General features: G+C 44.6%; 1 protein-coding gene across 1 annotated transcript in view; it reads left to right on the forward strand.

Annotated features, from left to right (window-relative positions):
* SLC22A3 (solute carrier family 22 member 3) overlaps positions 1-17,510 on the forward strand; it is an 821,636-nt gene that overhangs the window by 481,743 nt on the left and 322,383 nt on the right. The window lies entirely within an intron of this gene.

Below are 17,510 nucleotides of genomic sequence, written 5' to 3' on the forward strand. Positions count from 1 at the left end.
TCAAAAATTGTTTTGTCCATATCATTGCCTATTTTTAGGGCCTAATTATTAGTGCAATTAATTTATCATTGGGGACTCGATTCGGCTCTGTATCACTTTGTTTACAGTTTTTTAGGAGGGTATTCGCACTTCTGAGGCCCCCCGTCCCTGCCCCACCATTATTGTGATCATAGAATGAGACAGGGAACTTAAGCAGGCTTCAGCTCTACTCCTTTGAAAAGGGCGTCCATAATGACGCAGATAGAAACTGAGACAAATCATTTTCAAGACTCTCCTTCTCCCCAACTTTCAAGACCCTGCACTGTCTCCAGCTTTACCCTGGCTTCATGCGGTGCATGATTACTACTGTACTTTCCCTGCCCCATAACCCCCCCCAACCAAGAAATATCGAGTTTGGCACAGCAGCCCAGACACTCATCTCTTCGCCCGCCTCCTTCTCTCTTCCCATTTTGATGTAGTCGATCACCAGGGAGGATAGAAATGGGCCTTAAGAACTTGATTTTGGGGATTTTATTCTCCTTTTCCCCTGGAGTATTGCAGCGTCACGCTTCCCCTCTCCGGAACCTTAGCATTCAGAGATTTATATAAAGACCGAAGGAAGGCAATAATTGAAAACTCATTTTAAAGAGTGATTGGAGAGGTCCATGCTACACGCAGTATGTGTTGCCAGATAGTCACTTTTTCTGAAGCAGAAGAGGCGCTTTAGTATTCTGAAATGGCTAGAGAGGTGCTTCCAGTGCTGGACATAACTGCTGTTCATGTTTGTGCATAAGCGATAGTGTGCTGCATGGGTAATCACATATAAGTTACCAAAGGCGAGACCTATCGGCTATACCAATGCTTGTTCTAAAATGGCCTCTATCACCGGGTATCAGTTTGTTTGGTCGACCGAGGGCCACAACTGATGCCAGCATGGTGGCGATAAGGTGTCTGGTTGGGTCAGGGATTGAGTAAGGAGGTCTAAAAAATGTTTAAATAAACCAGCAAGCATTTATAGGCCGTTTAATAAATGCTTGCCTGTTTATTTAACATTATTTTTAGTGTTCAGCAACTAAACAGCAGATCGTGCTGCTGTGCACCGGAGAGGCCACATGTGAAGGTCAAGGGGGCCGTTTTACGGCCGTACATTGAGTATAACTGCTGTAGCCCAACCCAATATGGCTGTTCCCTCACAGTCCTGTGGCTGTATGTCAAGATAGGTAATTTTCTCCCACCGATATTGCTCTGGTGAATTACCAGCCACGGCCCCTACAGGTAAGCACAGTGGGGTCCGGGTGGGGGGATTTCGACAGAAGACGATTAGGGGAAATTAAATAAATAATTCATTTTCCCTTGTTTTCGTCAGTCGAAATCCCCCCGCCCAGCCCCACTGCCCCACCGCACTTACCTGCACACGCTTATCCCGCAGACGGGGTGATTCGCAGCATGAAGCTTTTGTCTGATATGCAGACCCTCACAGACTAACTGGATAACATTTGCATTGAAGTGACTTCCGTTATCACTCCAAATCAAACGGGGCAAGCCGAAACAAGGGAGTACTTTTGCAGTCACTATGGCTGTGTTTTCTGTGGTGAGGTAAGCCTCAACCCATTTACTGAATGCACAGACAACCATTAACACTTACTTTAAATTGTTGACTCGGTCCATTTCTATATAATTGAGTTGGAGGACTAAAAAAGGGAAAGAGGGAGGTGAAAAATTTCCCGGTGTGGTAGGGGTACCCTTCCCTGGATTGTGCATCATACACCATGCAATATTTGAACAAATAGTCAGCTGTCTTTGGGATGTTATCATTTTGCCACACAGGGTCCAACAACTTTCTAATACCTTCAGCACTAATATGAGCTGGCCTGTGCGCCATAGTGACTACGGGAAAGATGTATGCATCTGGTAACATCCATCTTTGTTTCCCTGACTTATCAGCCCAACATCCATCCTCATCCAAACGTGCTGTGCTTTCCTGCCATAGCGCTAATTCCTCAATAGTTGCCTCACTCTGTATCTCCATCACATTTTCCAGTGTATCCTCAAACATGGTGACCTCGGGCACCCACCGAGCGGGACCTACTACAAACATCATTTTCATCTTTTGTCGGGCTATGTCCTTAGCTGTCTGGTCTGCAAAGGTATTCCCTTTACCTACATCATCAATAATTTTCCTGTGTGCACTACACTTTATTATCGCTAATCTTTTGGGGAATGTCAAAGCCGACAAGAGCCTATGTATAAGGGGGCCATGCTGGATCCTCATCCCATTGAAAGTGAGAAACTCTCTCTGCACCCTGAGACGTCTAAATTACGGGAGACTCCGAAGGCAAACTGACTGTCAGTATAGATATTGACAGCCAATCTCTCACTCAACTCACAGGCTCGAATAAGAGCAACGAGCTCTGCAGCTTAGGCCGACTGATAGGGAACTTGTGACGTCTCAACTATCAGGTGCAGTGCTATTATTGTGAATGCAGCTGTTGTAGTGCCAACTGGTAACTTGAAACAAGAGCCATTGACATATAGTTTCCCTGGGGCGTAAGATAAGGGAACATCAGTCTGGTCTACCCATCCTTTCGTCTCTGCCTCTGTATGGAAGAAACAATCATGTACATCAATTTCCTCACTATCAGAAGGGAGGGGAAGCAACATGGCTGGGTTCACAGTGGCACATCTTTTGATCGTTACATGTGGGGCAAAAAGAGTTAACTCATAATCAGGCAGACGCGCACTGGTGAGGTTCTGCGTCTTAACCTTATTCAAAAGGGCATTCACAGCATGGGGCACCATGACTGTGAGGTCAGTATCAAGTACGAGCCCGGCCGATTGTCTTATCGAGACGGCCACAGCCGCAACCGCTCTTAGACAGCTCGGGAGCACTCTTGCGACAGGGTCAAGAAGCACAGAAAGATAAGCACACTGCTGTTGCCTACCTCCAAAGGCCTGTGTTAAAACAGAGAGAGCACAAACTGTTGTTTTGTGTATACACAGTACAAACGGCTTCGCATAATCTGGCATACCAAGCACAGGCGCAGAGCAAAGTGCAACCTTTAATTGCTCAAAAGACTGCTGACATTCAGTCGTCCAAGGCTAGGGTTCATGCACATCTTTAGTGGTTAAAGCTTGCAAAGGCTTTGTTAGTAACGAATAGTTAGGCACCCAGTACCGACAATAAGAAGTAATGTCAATAAAAGCGTGCACATCCTTTTGAGTGTGAGGGATAGGCATTTTAACAATGGTACCGATGCGCTCAGGAGTCAATCTCCTACACTCCTTCAACAGTAGGTGACCTAAGTAGATGGCCTCCTGTCGGCAATATTGAAATTTGGAAAGGGACACTTTATGTCCGTGGTGAGCCGGATGCAGCAACAATTTAACCGTACTGTCTTTGCAACCCTGTTCAGTATCAGAAGCAATGAGAAGGTCATCTACATACTGAAGCAACACATTACCTGAGGGAAACGTGAGAGAATCCAATTGGGCTTTTAAAGCTAGACTATATATACTAGGACTCTCAGTATAGCCCTGAGGTGCGCAACAGAATCTAAATCTTCTGCCAGCTAGTGTAAAATCGAACAACTACCTGCTTTCTGGATGAATCAGGATACTAAAGAATACATGTTTTAGATCGATGACAGAGAAGAATTAAGCAGTAGAAGGAAGTAATGTCAGGGACCACCGGGAACTGAGGAACTACTATTTTATTAATTTCGCGCAGGCCAATCACAAACCAATAAACATTTGGATGATCATCAGAGGAGCTCGAAGATGCCCTCTTAAGAATGGGAAGAATAGCGCTATTATACACATTTGCAGTTGTCTCTTCGACAACCCCTGACTGAATCAAATCTTGTATAATTTGCAACAAGGCTTGCTCCCCTGCCTGTGGTATCTTATACTGAGGAACACAAGGAAAAACGTCATTGTCTTTAACTTTGATAAAAACTGGGGGTATTTGCAAAAGTCCTACGTCCACGTCACCCATTGCCCAAACGTGGGTGGCACATCCTTAAATTCAGCAAGGAGGGGGGCATCTTTGGACAGACACAGCTTAGTGCTGACTATGTTCAGGGTTATCGTCATGTAAACACCTTCCGGGGAACAATAGATGGTTGCATGCAACTTCTTTAATAAATCCAAGCCCATCAAATTTTCTCCACAATTAGATGTCAACAAAAACGGCAAATCTACAGTAAAAGGACCTATAGTCAGTGTAAGAGGTTTAGAAATGGGGCTTACAACCGGTACACCAGAAATTCCTACCAAAATATTATTATGGCCAGGCAGAGATGCCCCGGGGACCAGTGAGCGGGAAATAGAGCTATTCATAGCATCTGTATCCACCAGAAATTCCTTAACTGAGCCATGCAGATCTGCAGTCACGTAAGGACCACGCTTATCTACATGTATCGGAACTGGTCCCTCACTCCGTCCCTGGCTTTCAAGCTGTGAGACAGTCCCATCACCTTGTCCACATCATAGTCATCATGCTAATACTGTCCACCCCTAGTGTCATCAAAGTAATTACTACCCGTACAATCCTGTGAGGCTGTGACATGCTGAGCTCTGCCCTGCCCACCAGCTCCACAAGAACATTGTCCTCTAGGGGCTGCAACTTTCTGCAGCAACACCGGGCACTCACTACGCCAATGTCCCTCCTCTTTACAATACGCAGCCTGATTCGGTCCTACAGGCATGGCATTCCAGCTGGTCCACGGAAGCTGCCGGTACAAACCACCTTGTCCTCCACCATTTCCCCTAGAAACCTGCTGCAACAACACCTTCATCTTCAATTCCTTATGCTTTTTCTCCACCTTCTCCTTCTCTTCGTTCTCCCTGTGCACATGATACTGCACCATATTCAATATTACAGAAGGGGAGGAAGTAGTCCAGGTACTCTCCGAAGCCCGTAACCTAGTCGCAATCTCAGGAAGCAAGTTCTTAACAAATCTATTTAGAAACAATTGATGCCTCCCTCCACTGATAAATCCTGTCCGCTAAAATCCCAAAAATACCCCTTCAAAATTAGTGAAAAAGTCAGACACACTGTCATCTTTCTTCTGATGACATGCCATTAACTTGTCCCATCTACCCTTCTCGGTTGAATGAGAGAGTGCATATACATAATAATTTGACCAGGCAAAGCTAGTATCTCGGCCTTAGGCTTCTTCCCAGGCTTCCTTTCTTGTTCCCATGCTTTAATCTGATCCCAGGTACCACCCAATTCCACTACGAGGTCCTGTGTGTGCACCTGCCTCCAGATATCAACGGGCACCAGTAAGCCAAAGAACATTTCAATACCCGCAAGCGTCATCACTGTCGAAGAAGCATCCTCAGTGAATTCTTTAAAATATTAAGTCGTATTTTTCCTAGGGTCAGGCAGCTGAGATTTAAGGGACAAAAACTCACTCCTTTTCCGTGGCGTATAAACCCATTGTTCTTAGAACCGGCAGCTCAGGTATTTCAGGGTGAAATATGGGATGAACTTCCCTCCTCAGAAACTGGGATACCGTCTTCAGGCTCTTTTCAAGCAGTCTATTTCGGTAAGCAACCAATGTCGTAATATTATTAAAAACCTCACCAGGTGCCATACTAGAAGCATATACATGATCCCTAATATCGTAAATAATTTGGAGTGCAACATCTTTAAAACACTGTTCCCACAGTCCAAACAAAGTAGCCGACATGTTTAAGAGCATACTGCTGTACAAAAGGCTCATAATCTTTCATTACACTCCACACATCTTCCCCACTGTAAATGGGGTTACGAGCCCACTGAGCTGCTTGATTAGCCACCACCTGTTTATCAGCTTCCCCCACATCAGATCGTATAAATGTCCGCCCTAACCGGTCCTTGAATTTTGTCCAGTCGCTATCCTCAGGGCCGCCTACTGGTGTCTCAAGATCTGCAACATCAGGGGATAGGGGAAACAGTGGGAGTAATAACAGAGGTACCGGGCAATAATGTCACTGCTGGCTGGGTCATGGGTGTAAGAGCTGGTGAAAGGGATGCTGAAACAACAGGTGTTACTGAAGTGTTAACAGTTGTAGTTGCCACAGACGGCGATGACAAAGAAAGGACAGGAGGTGCTGTGGCTAAGGCGGACAGGGCAACAGTAGCAGAGACAGAGACAACAGAGACAAAAGAAAAGGGTAGCAGGGGCTGCGGAGGAAGTACAGGGTATACCCTCTGTGGGGCATACGGAGTCGTGGGTCGAGCATCCAGAAATTCCCCCACAAAAGTATCATTCTCTTATCGCGCAGCATAAGACTTTTCGCATTGCAATCTAAACTTCCTATCAGCACACTTTATTTTCTCTCCATCATGCGCTATGGCTTTCTGAGTCAACGTCTGCATTCTCCCCTTCGGGGCCTCTTTCTCTGCTTTCATTAGTCTCTGTTTAGCTTCCTTTTGCCATGTTCTGAGGGAATCAAAAATCGACTGCCTACTCCTTTTCGCAAACAATTTATCCTGTAGAAAATTAATTTTCTGTTCATCAAAAGTGCCCGTCAACGGCCACTGCAACTCAACATTGTCCCTCGTATATTTGTGTCATAATGTACTAAACATAATAGGCCCAAGCCCATGTTTTACATACATGTCAAAATTTGGGGTGCCTTCTGGAGGCACAGGCTGACTTTCTTCCAATCGAGCATCAGCAGAACAACAACGACAGCCCAAACAAAACACTTTGCTAAGGCACAGCATTTTCTCAAAAGAAAACAAGTTCATTTTTTATGCCGAGCAGATATTTGCAAATATCTTTACCCAAAATTGGTCCTCAGACCACATCAATACAAATCAAAGTGGTACCATGTTCATAAAGAACTCTAACAAATCCAAGCGCTTGTCCAAAGAAGGTCCTCAGACCGCGTCAAATACAAATCAAAATGGCACCATAGCCACAAAGAACCAAAGCAAACTCACCTGGTGCACAAAGGACCAAACGGTCAGATCCAAGGGTTTCGTCATTCAGGACCCCAGTTGGGATGGCCACTGGACGAGGCCCCGCACAGTCAGACAGACGGGGCAGATGCAAGTACAAGACTCTGTCATGCAGGGATCCTCGGTCTGCCAGTTTGACCCGACGTGGCCCTCACCTTCTCACCTGGGATGGGCCACACAATGGAGTCCCTGTACGGGCACCAACTGAAGGAAGTGACCAGATTAGGGTCACCTGGGTCACTCTCGACCACCTCTCAGCCTTCCTCACAAATGAAGAGTCGGTCAGACTGTAGAGAATACAAACCAAAGATATTTATTGAAAGTACACTCAAGTGGAGTCCGGTCTGACCAGCCTCCTCAGATTGCTGTAGACGGACTTACCTCTACCAGCAGGACAATGTATAAAGTACATTTTCAGGATCACTAAAGACACGCCCAGACTGGAAATTTCCAGTTGGTAGCTAGTGAACAATGGAGATACAGAAGGACGAGGTGCAATCTCAGGACGGGTACATGTTATGTCAGAGCCAAGGTTACTCGTCCAGCACCCACCACTCTAAAAGTGGGAGCAGGCATATCTAGTGATAAAGGTATGCGATGACAAACAGTCTATTCATTAGCACAGCAAAGCTCAACCTTGGAGACATACAGAAGAAAATATTGCAGCTGCTTTCTGTTGAGGCAAACAAAATGAGACAGACATTAGTTTCAATCATGGCTCAAAATGACGGCTCACCTTAAAATGGTGCAGCGAATGCTAACTTTACACAGAACAATGTACTAGCAGAATGAATGCATGACATTTACATTTCAACAACTGGACAGTCTTTTAAAGAGTGCTCATAAAGCGTTTGACATCGCTATTTGCTTGTGAGCAAAGAGGTGTGCTTTACTGACTCTTCACATTAAGATGATTAAGAAAGTCTCTGAAATCTCGACTGTTGGATGGTGGGCCACTGTCAGACTTTAGAATTGAAGGAACACACCATGTTGCAAAAATAGCATCTAACCTCTTGACGACTCTTTCTTGAGTGGTCGATGAGAGATCTTCTGCCAATGGAAAACTAGGGTATTCATTAATAACCACCATAAGATGATGTGCATTGTCAAGAGGACCAAAGAAATCAACAGCGATTCTCTCCCATACATGTCTTGACAAATCAAACTTATTCTAAGGCATAGTTAGTGGTTTTGGGAGATAAGCAATTGCACAAATGACAGGCCTTAAACTCCCTGTCAACTCTTTTATCAAGAAAAAGAAACCAAACTCGACCTCAGAGAGCTCATATAGTGGCACAAATTCGACGATGTCCTCCATGAGCCGCTTCAATTACTTGTTGTCGCAAACTCTCCGATATGACAATTCTTGAACCTTGTAAGACAATACCTTCTTGAGTAATAAACAGTCCATTTTTCACATTTTTGAACTTTTGATAATCCTTGTCATGTGTGAGAGGTCGACAGTGCTGTTTCCAGTAGTGATGTGAAACAATGTCTTTTAGCATCAACATGTCACTGTCTTTGCTTATTTCAGCAATGATCTGTTATAATGAAATAGTGGCAGGTTAATATATGCTCTGGCCGCTTTGGAAGGGGTACTAGAGCACAGTACTGGCGCTTGTGAAAAGGAGTCAGCAGGGTCTTGATCTTTCCCTGGTCTGTGCATAATCGTGTAGTCATATTCCTGAAATTGCAAACCCCAATGTTCAATTGTAGGATGCATCTTGAATTTTGGCTTGACAAAGATGGTAAGCAATGTTACAAGAGTGAAAGGTTTTCCATATAGTAATACGTGGAAATATTCACAAGCCCACAGTACTGATAAGCTTTCTTTCTCAGGTTGCAAATTGGAGCGTTCAGTTTGTGACAAACTTCTGCTTGCATATGCAACAATATGCGTTTGATCATTTGGGTGTCCACTATGTTGGGCAAGGATCACAACCAACCCAACCAGGCTTTCTTAAATAACAACCTCGGTTTGGAGAGTAGGCTCAAAGCAGGCCATTTCATTGATGTTCTCAATTGCATGCTTGATTTTCTTAAATTTTGTTTGCATTCATGTGACCAGTAAAATGATGGATTTCTTTTTGTTAAAACTGTTAAGGTAGAACTTACTGTGGCAAAATCACGTATGAATCTGGAACAGTACTTGGCAATGCCAAGGAATGAATGTAACATGGAAATATCTTGCGGGGGATTCGTGGCTGACAAATTTTGAAATATAGCTGGATCCGACATCGTGCCCCCATCAGTAAAGATATGGCCAAAGAATTTGAGTTTTTGTTTTGTGGAACTCTCATTTCTCAGCATTCAAAGTTAAACCTGCTTCAGCAAGTAAATGACACACCTGTTTAGGAGCTTTATCGTGTTCCTTTTGTGTAGCTCTGAAAACTAATCTGTCATCACTGTAATTGAAGGAATTCAAGATAGTATGTATGATACATCGAATGACTTCTTGAAAAGGTTTGGCAGCTTATTTCACACTGAATCTTAAGTGTCTATATCTGCCACTTGATGATACTCTTTGTTCAGATCAAGGTGAGAGATGCCCTTGCCACTATTTAGCTGTGTGATCATGTCCGCAGTATGCAAACCAGTATGTTGTTCTCTTTCAATTGCTGTGTCAGCTTGACGCATATAAACACAGATGCGTACAGTTCCTTCACTGTCCTTTTCGGGCACTACCACTATGGGCGAAATCCTCAGAGTTGGACAAGTAAATCGCTTAACGATATCATGTTTTAGTAATGTCTGAAGTTCTTTCTCAACAGCTTTTTGTAGATGAAATACAAATTATCTATGTCTTTGAGCAATAGAACGAACGTCCTCATTGATGTGCAGCTACACTTTCATGGTCTTAACTGGTCTTAAGTTTTCCCAATCCATGAAACAACGGCGGGAACTGGCTAACTATTTCATGATGAGCATTCATGTTGTAGTTCACAGATATCAGTCCCATATCAGCAGCAATATGGAAACTGAGTAAACAGGCACTTGACGCAGTACCTTGAAATGCACAAATGGGTGCTTGTACTTTTGTCCTTTTGTGTTTCATGGTTGCTGTGAATGAACCTTGACTCTTTAATGGCATTGATGCAGCCCATGTTTACACTTTAGTCTTCAGTGCTGTGAGATGGGTCGGTGGAGACAGTTTATTGTATTTATCTCCAGGCATGATATATATCAACGCACCATTGTTGATGATAAAAGGTATGCAGCAAATGTGTAATTTTAGTGTAATTTTTGGACAATTTTTGATGAGCGTATCAAGTCTCTCAACAAATTTGTCAATTGTTTCACCAGCTTTCTGTCATTCCTGACTGAAAATGTATCTTTCGTTATCGACATTCGGCATCGGACTAAACTTGAGATTTAATGCGTCTTTGAGTTGATGGTATGTGACTTTGTCAGTTCTTGGTAATTTTTTGATTATCTCTTTTACTCCTTTCCTGGCAAGATTTTTTAGCTATTTGACAATCTTTTTATCTGTTTCTTCCAGTGCATCAATGAAATCATCAAATGTTTTTATCCAGGCACTCCATCTGTAACCAATATTCTGCTTTTTAGCAGTGTTGAAACTAGGTGGTGGTTTTAGGAAGGCGGCGGCTGTGTCACCAGCTGTGGAACTTACTGACATTTAGAGTCTATTCCGCTGACCCGGACTTGCACCATTCAAACTGTCAGCAAGTCCTTGCAAGTTGCTTGCTTCAGAGTCATTGTGGCCAATCTGAATGGGTAGAGCTTCTTATCGTGTGGCCATTGGAGCTTTTCAACTCTTGAAGGACTTTTGAGTTGTACGGAACGCATCTGGCACCTTTAGTTTTGTCCACATCAAGGATCAGCAGCTCAGTATTCACAACCCTGAGTATTCTGCTTGGGTCACGGTGCCCACAGCTGTGCTATGACTCTCTTCACTCGGCTTCTGGGTAAGTACCACATTTTCTCAACCTGGTTTTCACTGCTGCTGTTAGCTCTTTTCTGTATTTGCTATTTTCGCTGCTTGCACTTTCTCGCCCTTATCTGTTTCTGATTTTAGTGCTTCGCTGTACCTGGTTGTTTCTGTCTTTAGCATTATCAATCTCTACGATTTTTAGCTCAGTGTTGCGTAGAGATGCCTTGCCTCTTTCACGGCCTTAATAGAGAATTTATGGCCAGTGATAAGTAAGTAGCTGGAGTGGTGGTTTGACTCCACATAGACCAAAGGGCGATCTTTTCTTCGACTATGGTACATGGGGCACAAACAAGGAGTTGGCTGGACCACAACAAGCTTTCTAGGAGATCACTGTCCATCTTCATGATGCATATCCCCTATCTTGTCACCATTTGTAGCGTCCTCCCTAGTCCATACTAGTAAATTAGCACGCCACACATGGAGATTAGTATTACACTTATTTATTCCTCAGCGTGTAACTGCGAACTCAATGTTCTAAACATGTACTTATTCCCTACACCTAAATACTTACGTCAAAGTTCGACGGAGTACATCAAGAACCAAAAGGGTCCCGTTATTGCTAGCTCACAAGACACGACAACTATGAGCAGTCAATTGAAAACAGCATGTGTGTTAAAAAGGGGTGGTAAGGTGAGAAGCCCTACCCCCAGCATTGCAGCTCAATCCTTTGACCTTCCCTGGCTTAGCGTCTCTTCTTCTCAGCCCCCAACGACTATGTTCCCTCAGCACAGCTCTCCCAGGTGTTCGAGCTGAGAGCAGATTCCAATGTGGCTGCTGAAGGAGTAGGAAGAAAGACACCAAGCTTACATTGCAGAGGACCAACAGCAATCCCCACTGTGTGGCTAATTCTCCCCCCCAATCGAGGACCAGAGACACTGAAACTGTCTGCAGCATGACCAGAAGCTGGATCGACAATGAGGTAGCTTTGCAAAGTCCGCTGCCCGCACAAGTTAAGAGAATAACTGTAGGGCCTCCCACATTTTCCGACCAAGTGAGTGAATGTCAGACACTAAGGGAAAAATAAATAGCCCTGTTTTTCCCAATGTGAAACAAAGGTTGAACTGCAGGGAAACGTTCATTATAGTGCTGCTTTTATTTCTATGACATGGAAAAACAGAAGCGGGTCTAGAGTGACGGCTTGCTGCTATCCAAACACTTTTGTCTCACTTGTTTCTGCTGCTTATGGGTCCTGATGGAGTATGGGGTAGTAGTAGAGATCACTCATGATATTCTCATTCAGTACAGTTTGAGTGAAAATTATGGACTCAAATTTTGCTACACAAATCATGATTGTCAAACTCTTTCATTGCTCTTCCTTACCATGAAGCTAGAAAAAAGAAACCTGAAGTTCAGACTATTGGACCTAAAAGAGAACTTAATTAAATAAAACATGATGATTGAGTGTACTTTTCAGGTTTAAAATAGTCCCTCATGTCTTGCAATAGAACCAGTCCTACTGATTTGCAGCCTTGACATCTTCTAAAGCTTTTTACTTCCTATGAGGCGGAATGATACCCGTAATGGCAAATGCCAAGAGGTAAGGGATGTAGACTTCTTTGGCTGATTCAAGATGTGACTGATGGTTTAAAAGCAATGGCTAAATGGCACTGACCCAAACAAGAAAAATGTTGAAGGGGACTAAATCAAACCCACTCTTTATACAATACATCTTGAAGAGAATTGCACTAACCTTTTAAAACAAAACGTTCTTCTTTCATGTCTAGGTGTCACTGGTCATATCTACAGCAAGTGGGATTTATGCAAACATTTAGGTTTCCTTCCTTTCTTTGGATGTCATTTATATGAGTAATAAAATTTAGGGAATGCATTGGTACTAGGCTTGGTTCCTGTTAAAGCTAACTTGCATGTTTGATGACCAGTAATATAATTTGATGACATTAGTGCCCGATGAAGAAATCTGTCTGTACTTTCAGGTCTCGTCTAAATACTACATCCCATCCTTTTATCTTTCTAAGGATGACAAGGAAGAGCCAGCCTCTGAGTTGGGCAATAAATCACAGTATTCAATCAATAAGAGTTAATTCTAATTCCCATTCAACCAGCCAAGGATTTTGATGAAAATCCCTATTTTTAGAAATGGGATTTCTGGCTAGCTGAGACTTGCGCCAAAGCGAGGCAGAAACCACCACTCTAGTCAGGAAAAGGGAGTTACACTCCTAAAATAACCCCTGCTCACCCCCTTGGTGGCTTGGCACAAGCAGCTAGGCTTATCTTAGAGGCAGTGTGTAAAGCGTTTGCACATAACCAACAGTAATATCATGTATGCACTACAAAAGGACACCACACCGGTTTAGAAAAATAGCCAATATTTGTATATACTTTAAGACAAGACCAAATACGCTAAAAAAGTCGACAATACTGCACTTACAAATCTGCAGTTATCAAAATAAGTTTCAAACCCAGTTCCTTGATGTTGATAGCTCCCTCTGGGGATATCACGGCGTCGTGAACAACAAATCCAACAGTGCTGGCTGGTTGCGGGGTCGTGGGCCAGCTACGGTGTTGGGAAGACCCGCAAACAGTACATGTGAGAAATACAGGGCCTTGAAGCCCTTGAAGTCACTCGTGTTGCAGGTCGGGCCCCTCTCTGATGGAATCAGGAGCGCTGGTGCTGACAGGCGTTGGGTGCTGCGGTGCGATGTGCAGCGGTGTGGTGTGCGGTGGCCCCAGGTCGTGGTGCGACCAGCGGCTCGGTTGCGGTGTCAGATGCCATTGTCGGTGAGACCAAGGTTGCCGTGCGAGATGAAGGCGGTGCTCGTCACGGTGCTAGCAGGTCACGGTGCAAGCAGGGTCTTTCTTCGTTGCTGAAGCACTGTCGGAGGCTGACAAACAGGAGTCAATGTCACCAGCGCCGGTAGGCCAAGGGTGAGGTGCGGGATGAGGGCGGTGCATCATGTGACTTACGAGCGGTGCCTTTGAACCACGGTGCAAGCCGCGGCATAGACTCCGGCGTGGAGCAGCAGTGTCAGGGAGGCCAAGGTGTCCTCGTGAAGCCCGGCGGTGCAGAGTCCGGTGCCCACGGGTTGCAGTGCAAGCAGCGGCTCGGTGGCGGCATCAACAGGCGTCGTTGGGGAGACCAAGGTTGCGGTGCGGGATTGCAGCAGTGCCCTCTGCGGTTTCTTTAGGACACGGAGTCGGCAGCGGCGTTGTAGACGTCGTTGTGTTGCTTTTCCTCTGTTTGCAGCACAAACACACACAGTTCCAAGTGCTGTGGGTAGAAGAGCTTGAAGTCTTTGTGGTTCCTGAGACTTTGTGAACAAGGGGCAAGCTCTACCTCAAGCCCTTGGAGAGACTCACAAATTAGATTGCAGAAAGTCCAGTCCAGGTCTTTCACTGCCCAAGACAGAAGCAGTCACTGCAGGTCAGACCAGCAAAGCACCCAGGAAAGCAGTAGTTACTTTTCGCAGCTTCCCCGGCTCTTCTTCTTGGCAGTCATCCTGTTCCAGAGGAGTTCTAAAGTTCAGGGGTCCGGGCCCCAGTATTTGTTCACAAACATCCTTTGATCTTTCAGGCAGAGGGTATCTGTGTCCTGCCAGAATCAGTCCGGCTTACTCTAGTGTGATTTCCAGGCAGGAGGTAGAGACGGCATTGTCAGAGGCAGACCAGGCCCTTTCAGGTGCAAGGAAATCTCCTCCCTCTTCCCAATCGTAGCCCAGGTCTATTCAGCCCCTTCCTGACCTACCAGGACCATCTGGAGCCACATCCGCTCCCCAGCCTTCCGCCATCCAAAACCCTGACAGGCAATCCACATTCCAGCAGAGACACACAGGACGGCCGAGCAAAATAATACCCTCTTTCTAAAAGTGGCCTTTGTGAGCTCAGAATGAAAAGGGCACCCTTGCTGAAAGCTGTGTCTTTAGATTCTGAGTTCAGGCATACTAAACTTAATTTCCTTGCCTCCTTCTCCGGGCCCGTTAGGTTTATAAGATGTTATAACGGAATGGCCTGATCCATCCTAGGAGGGAAGGGGGGACCTTACAATAGTGAAGAGCGAATTTGGCTGTATTCACTATCAGGACACGCCACACACACACTAGGGCATGTCCTGCCTTTCACATACAATGCACCCTGCCCATAGGGGTACCTTGGGCCTACCTTTGGGGCGTCTGACATGTGAGACAAGCATTGGCATAGCCAATAGGTTTCGCCTTTGGGGCCTTATAAGTGTTTAACCATGCAACAGTTAATGTTGTTGCACCAAGCATATTGTGCTGCATAACTAAATACTTATAAGGTCCCAAAAGCGAGACCTATTGGCTATGCCAATGCTTGTTTACTTTTGTTGATGCTACTGCACAAAATAGGGGACCCCCTCTATTGGAAATACTTGAAGACTAGGGAGAAGAGGGGAATGAACCAATACACTACTAAATATCCTCCCTCATAGTCTATATATACTTTACAATCAGACATAGTTCTTCTCAATTATTATTCTAGGAATTCACACAACAGTGATTTAACCATAAAGATTTTTCATTGTCTTTATTTTTTCACATCACTTCATTATTTCATTTCTTTTCATTTCATTTCTTTCTTTTTTATTTTTATCTGTTCTCTATATATTGTCTCCTTTTTTATAAAGGTATTTCAGAGTCAAAGATTTAACAAATACAAAAAATAATAAATACAATCATTTACAATTGATATTATTTAAACATACCTATACAAAAACACAAACAACAATGTCCCTGGACTGTATTCAATAAATACATACATCGCATACACCATTCATACGCATTCATACTCTCACAAAACTTCATACACCTTACATCCGTACATGGTAGATGTAAACAGATGACCAGCCGACCCTCTGCATAACACAGTTTGTAAAAGTTTTAGAGCAAAAAGCTCGGCAAAGGGTCACGCGCGTTTCGGTGATATAAAAAAGATTAGACCACCTTCATCAGGACCTTGTCAGATATCAACATACAGTATACAGCTCCCAGGGATCCTAAAAATACAAATGGAAAAACAACAAAAACACTGTTGTGCTAGAGCAAGGAGGCAAAATGGAAGGTGCGGATGGGACAACACAGAAAGCTGCTGGTGATGGGAAGCAAAGTCGCGGGTGGGAGGAGAAGCAACATGGTGGGGTAAAGAACAGCAACAGGTGACAGAGGAGAGTGGGGTAGCGAGGAAGCAACACATAGAGGAGGGGGACAAAAGGAATACAGAGGGTGGAGGCAGAGTGAAGAAGCAATGGGTGACAGAAGGAGGGGGGAGTGGGAGGCAATAAGGAGGGTGTGGAGAATCAGGTGAGAGCAATATGAATCGGGCGAGGAGATCGGCACATGGGCAAAGAAATGAATGCAACATTAAAGATTGTGGAGAGAAGCACAAAGGCAACAGTGGGCAACAAGCAGTGCAGGTGGGAAACGTGCATTCTTGTGAAGTGCTTAACCAAAAAGTACAAGCGCGCGCGCTCAAAGTAAAACAAAACAAGCTGCGAGACGCGCTCTGTGGTGGAGGGAAGGGGCACTGAAGCGAGGCGCGCCCGCTTGGCCGAGCGAGAGAAACCATATGGTGCCACTGCTCTTGCCTGTGCCCGTAACCACACACTGTATGCCACATAAAGCAGTGGTCGGACTCTTAAAACTCCATTCCAAAATGTCTTGCAGAGTAGCGCATGCGCTGGCTCAGGCGAGACCTAAAAAAGGAAGGTTCCTTGATGGGCCAGTGTGGGCACTGGCCAAATCAAAATGGCAGTCGCAACTACGCGCAGTCTCTGCGATGGCAGGTCTGAGATAGCTTTTTCCGTGCTACATGTGTGGGTGGCACAATCAGTGCTGCTGGCCCACGAGTAGCGTTTGATTAACAAGCCCCGGCACCCATAGTGCACTTTACTAGGGACTGACATGCAAATCAAATATCCAATCATGAAAACATCAATCCATAACATACTTTACCACAGGAGCACCTGCACTTTACCACTGATCAGCAGTACGTTACGCCAGCAAAAACAGAGTCAAAACCGGTAGGTCAGAAAGCAAAAACTCTGGGGAAATACGCCAAAACATGCCAAGTCTAACACCTATCTACGAAGAATTTTAGACAGGGGTGTGTGCCAAAATCCTGTGCTTCCTTGAAACAGGTATAACGAGGAAAAAGGTTTTAATTTCTCCTCGTTTTTCCCCCCATGTATGTGTGCTGTAGAAAAAGGAAAACGCCTAACAGCATAGTTTGTGTACTGGTAGGAACCCATTCCAGTACAAAAACTATGCTTCCCACAATACATTTTGATGCAAGGGTGTCTGCCTCGGCGCATGGCCAGCACTGTGAGAGAGTAGAACAGCACCACATTTTAGGAGATAATTCTGCTCTGTGTTGCATGACTTCTATCTAAATCTAGGCCAATGTAATATAAGAAACTCTGGATCTTGTAAGCCTTTATTGCAGCTACAGTTGACACCAACAAGGGGGGACTTTTTGTAAATTGCATAGGGTAGTTCAGGAGACATGATGTATGCTAAGGACAGCAAAGAAAATACAAACACATTTTTAGCCCGGTTGACAAAGCTTTTTCTATCAGCAATTGCAAGTTACCCATGTTTTAAATTTCTGTTACAGCAGAATATCCATGCCCCAGTCACATTTTCTGTGAGC

Source organism: Lissotriton vulgaris, chromosome 6 (genome assembly GCF_964263255.1).
Source record: "Lissotriton vulgaris chromosome 6, aLisVul1.2, whole genome shotgun sequence".
Taxonomy (NCBI): Eukaryota; Metazoa; Chordata; class Amphibia; order Caudata; family Salamandridae; genus Lissotriton; species Lissotriton vulgaris.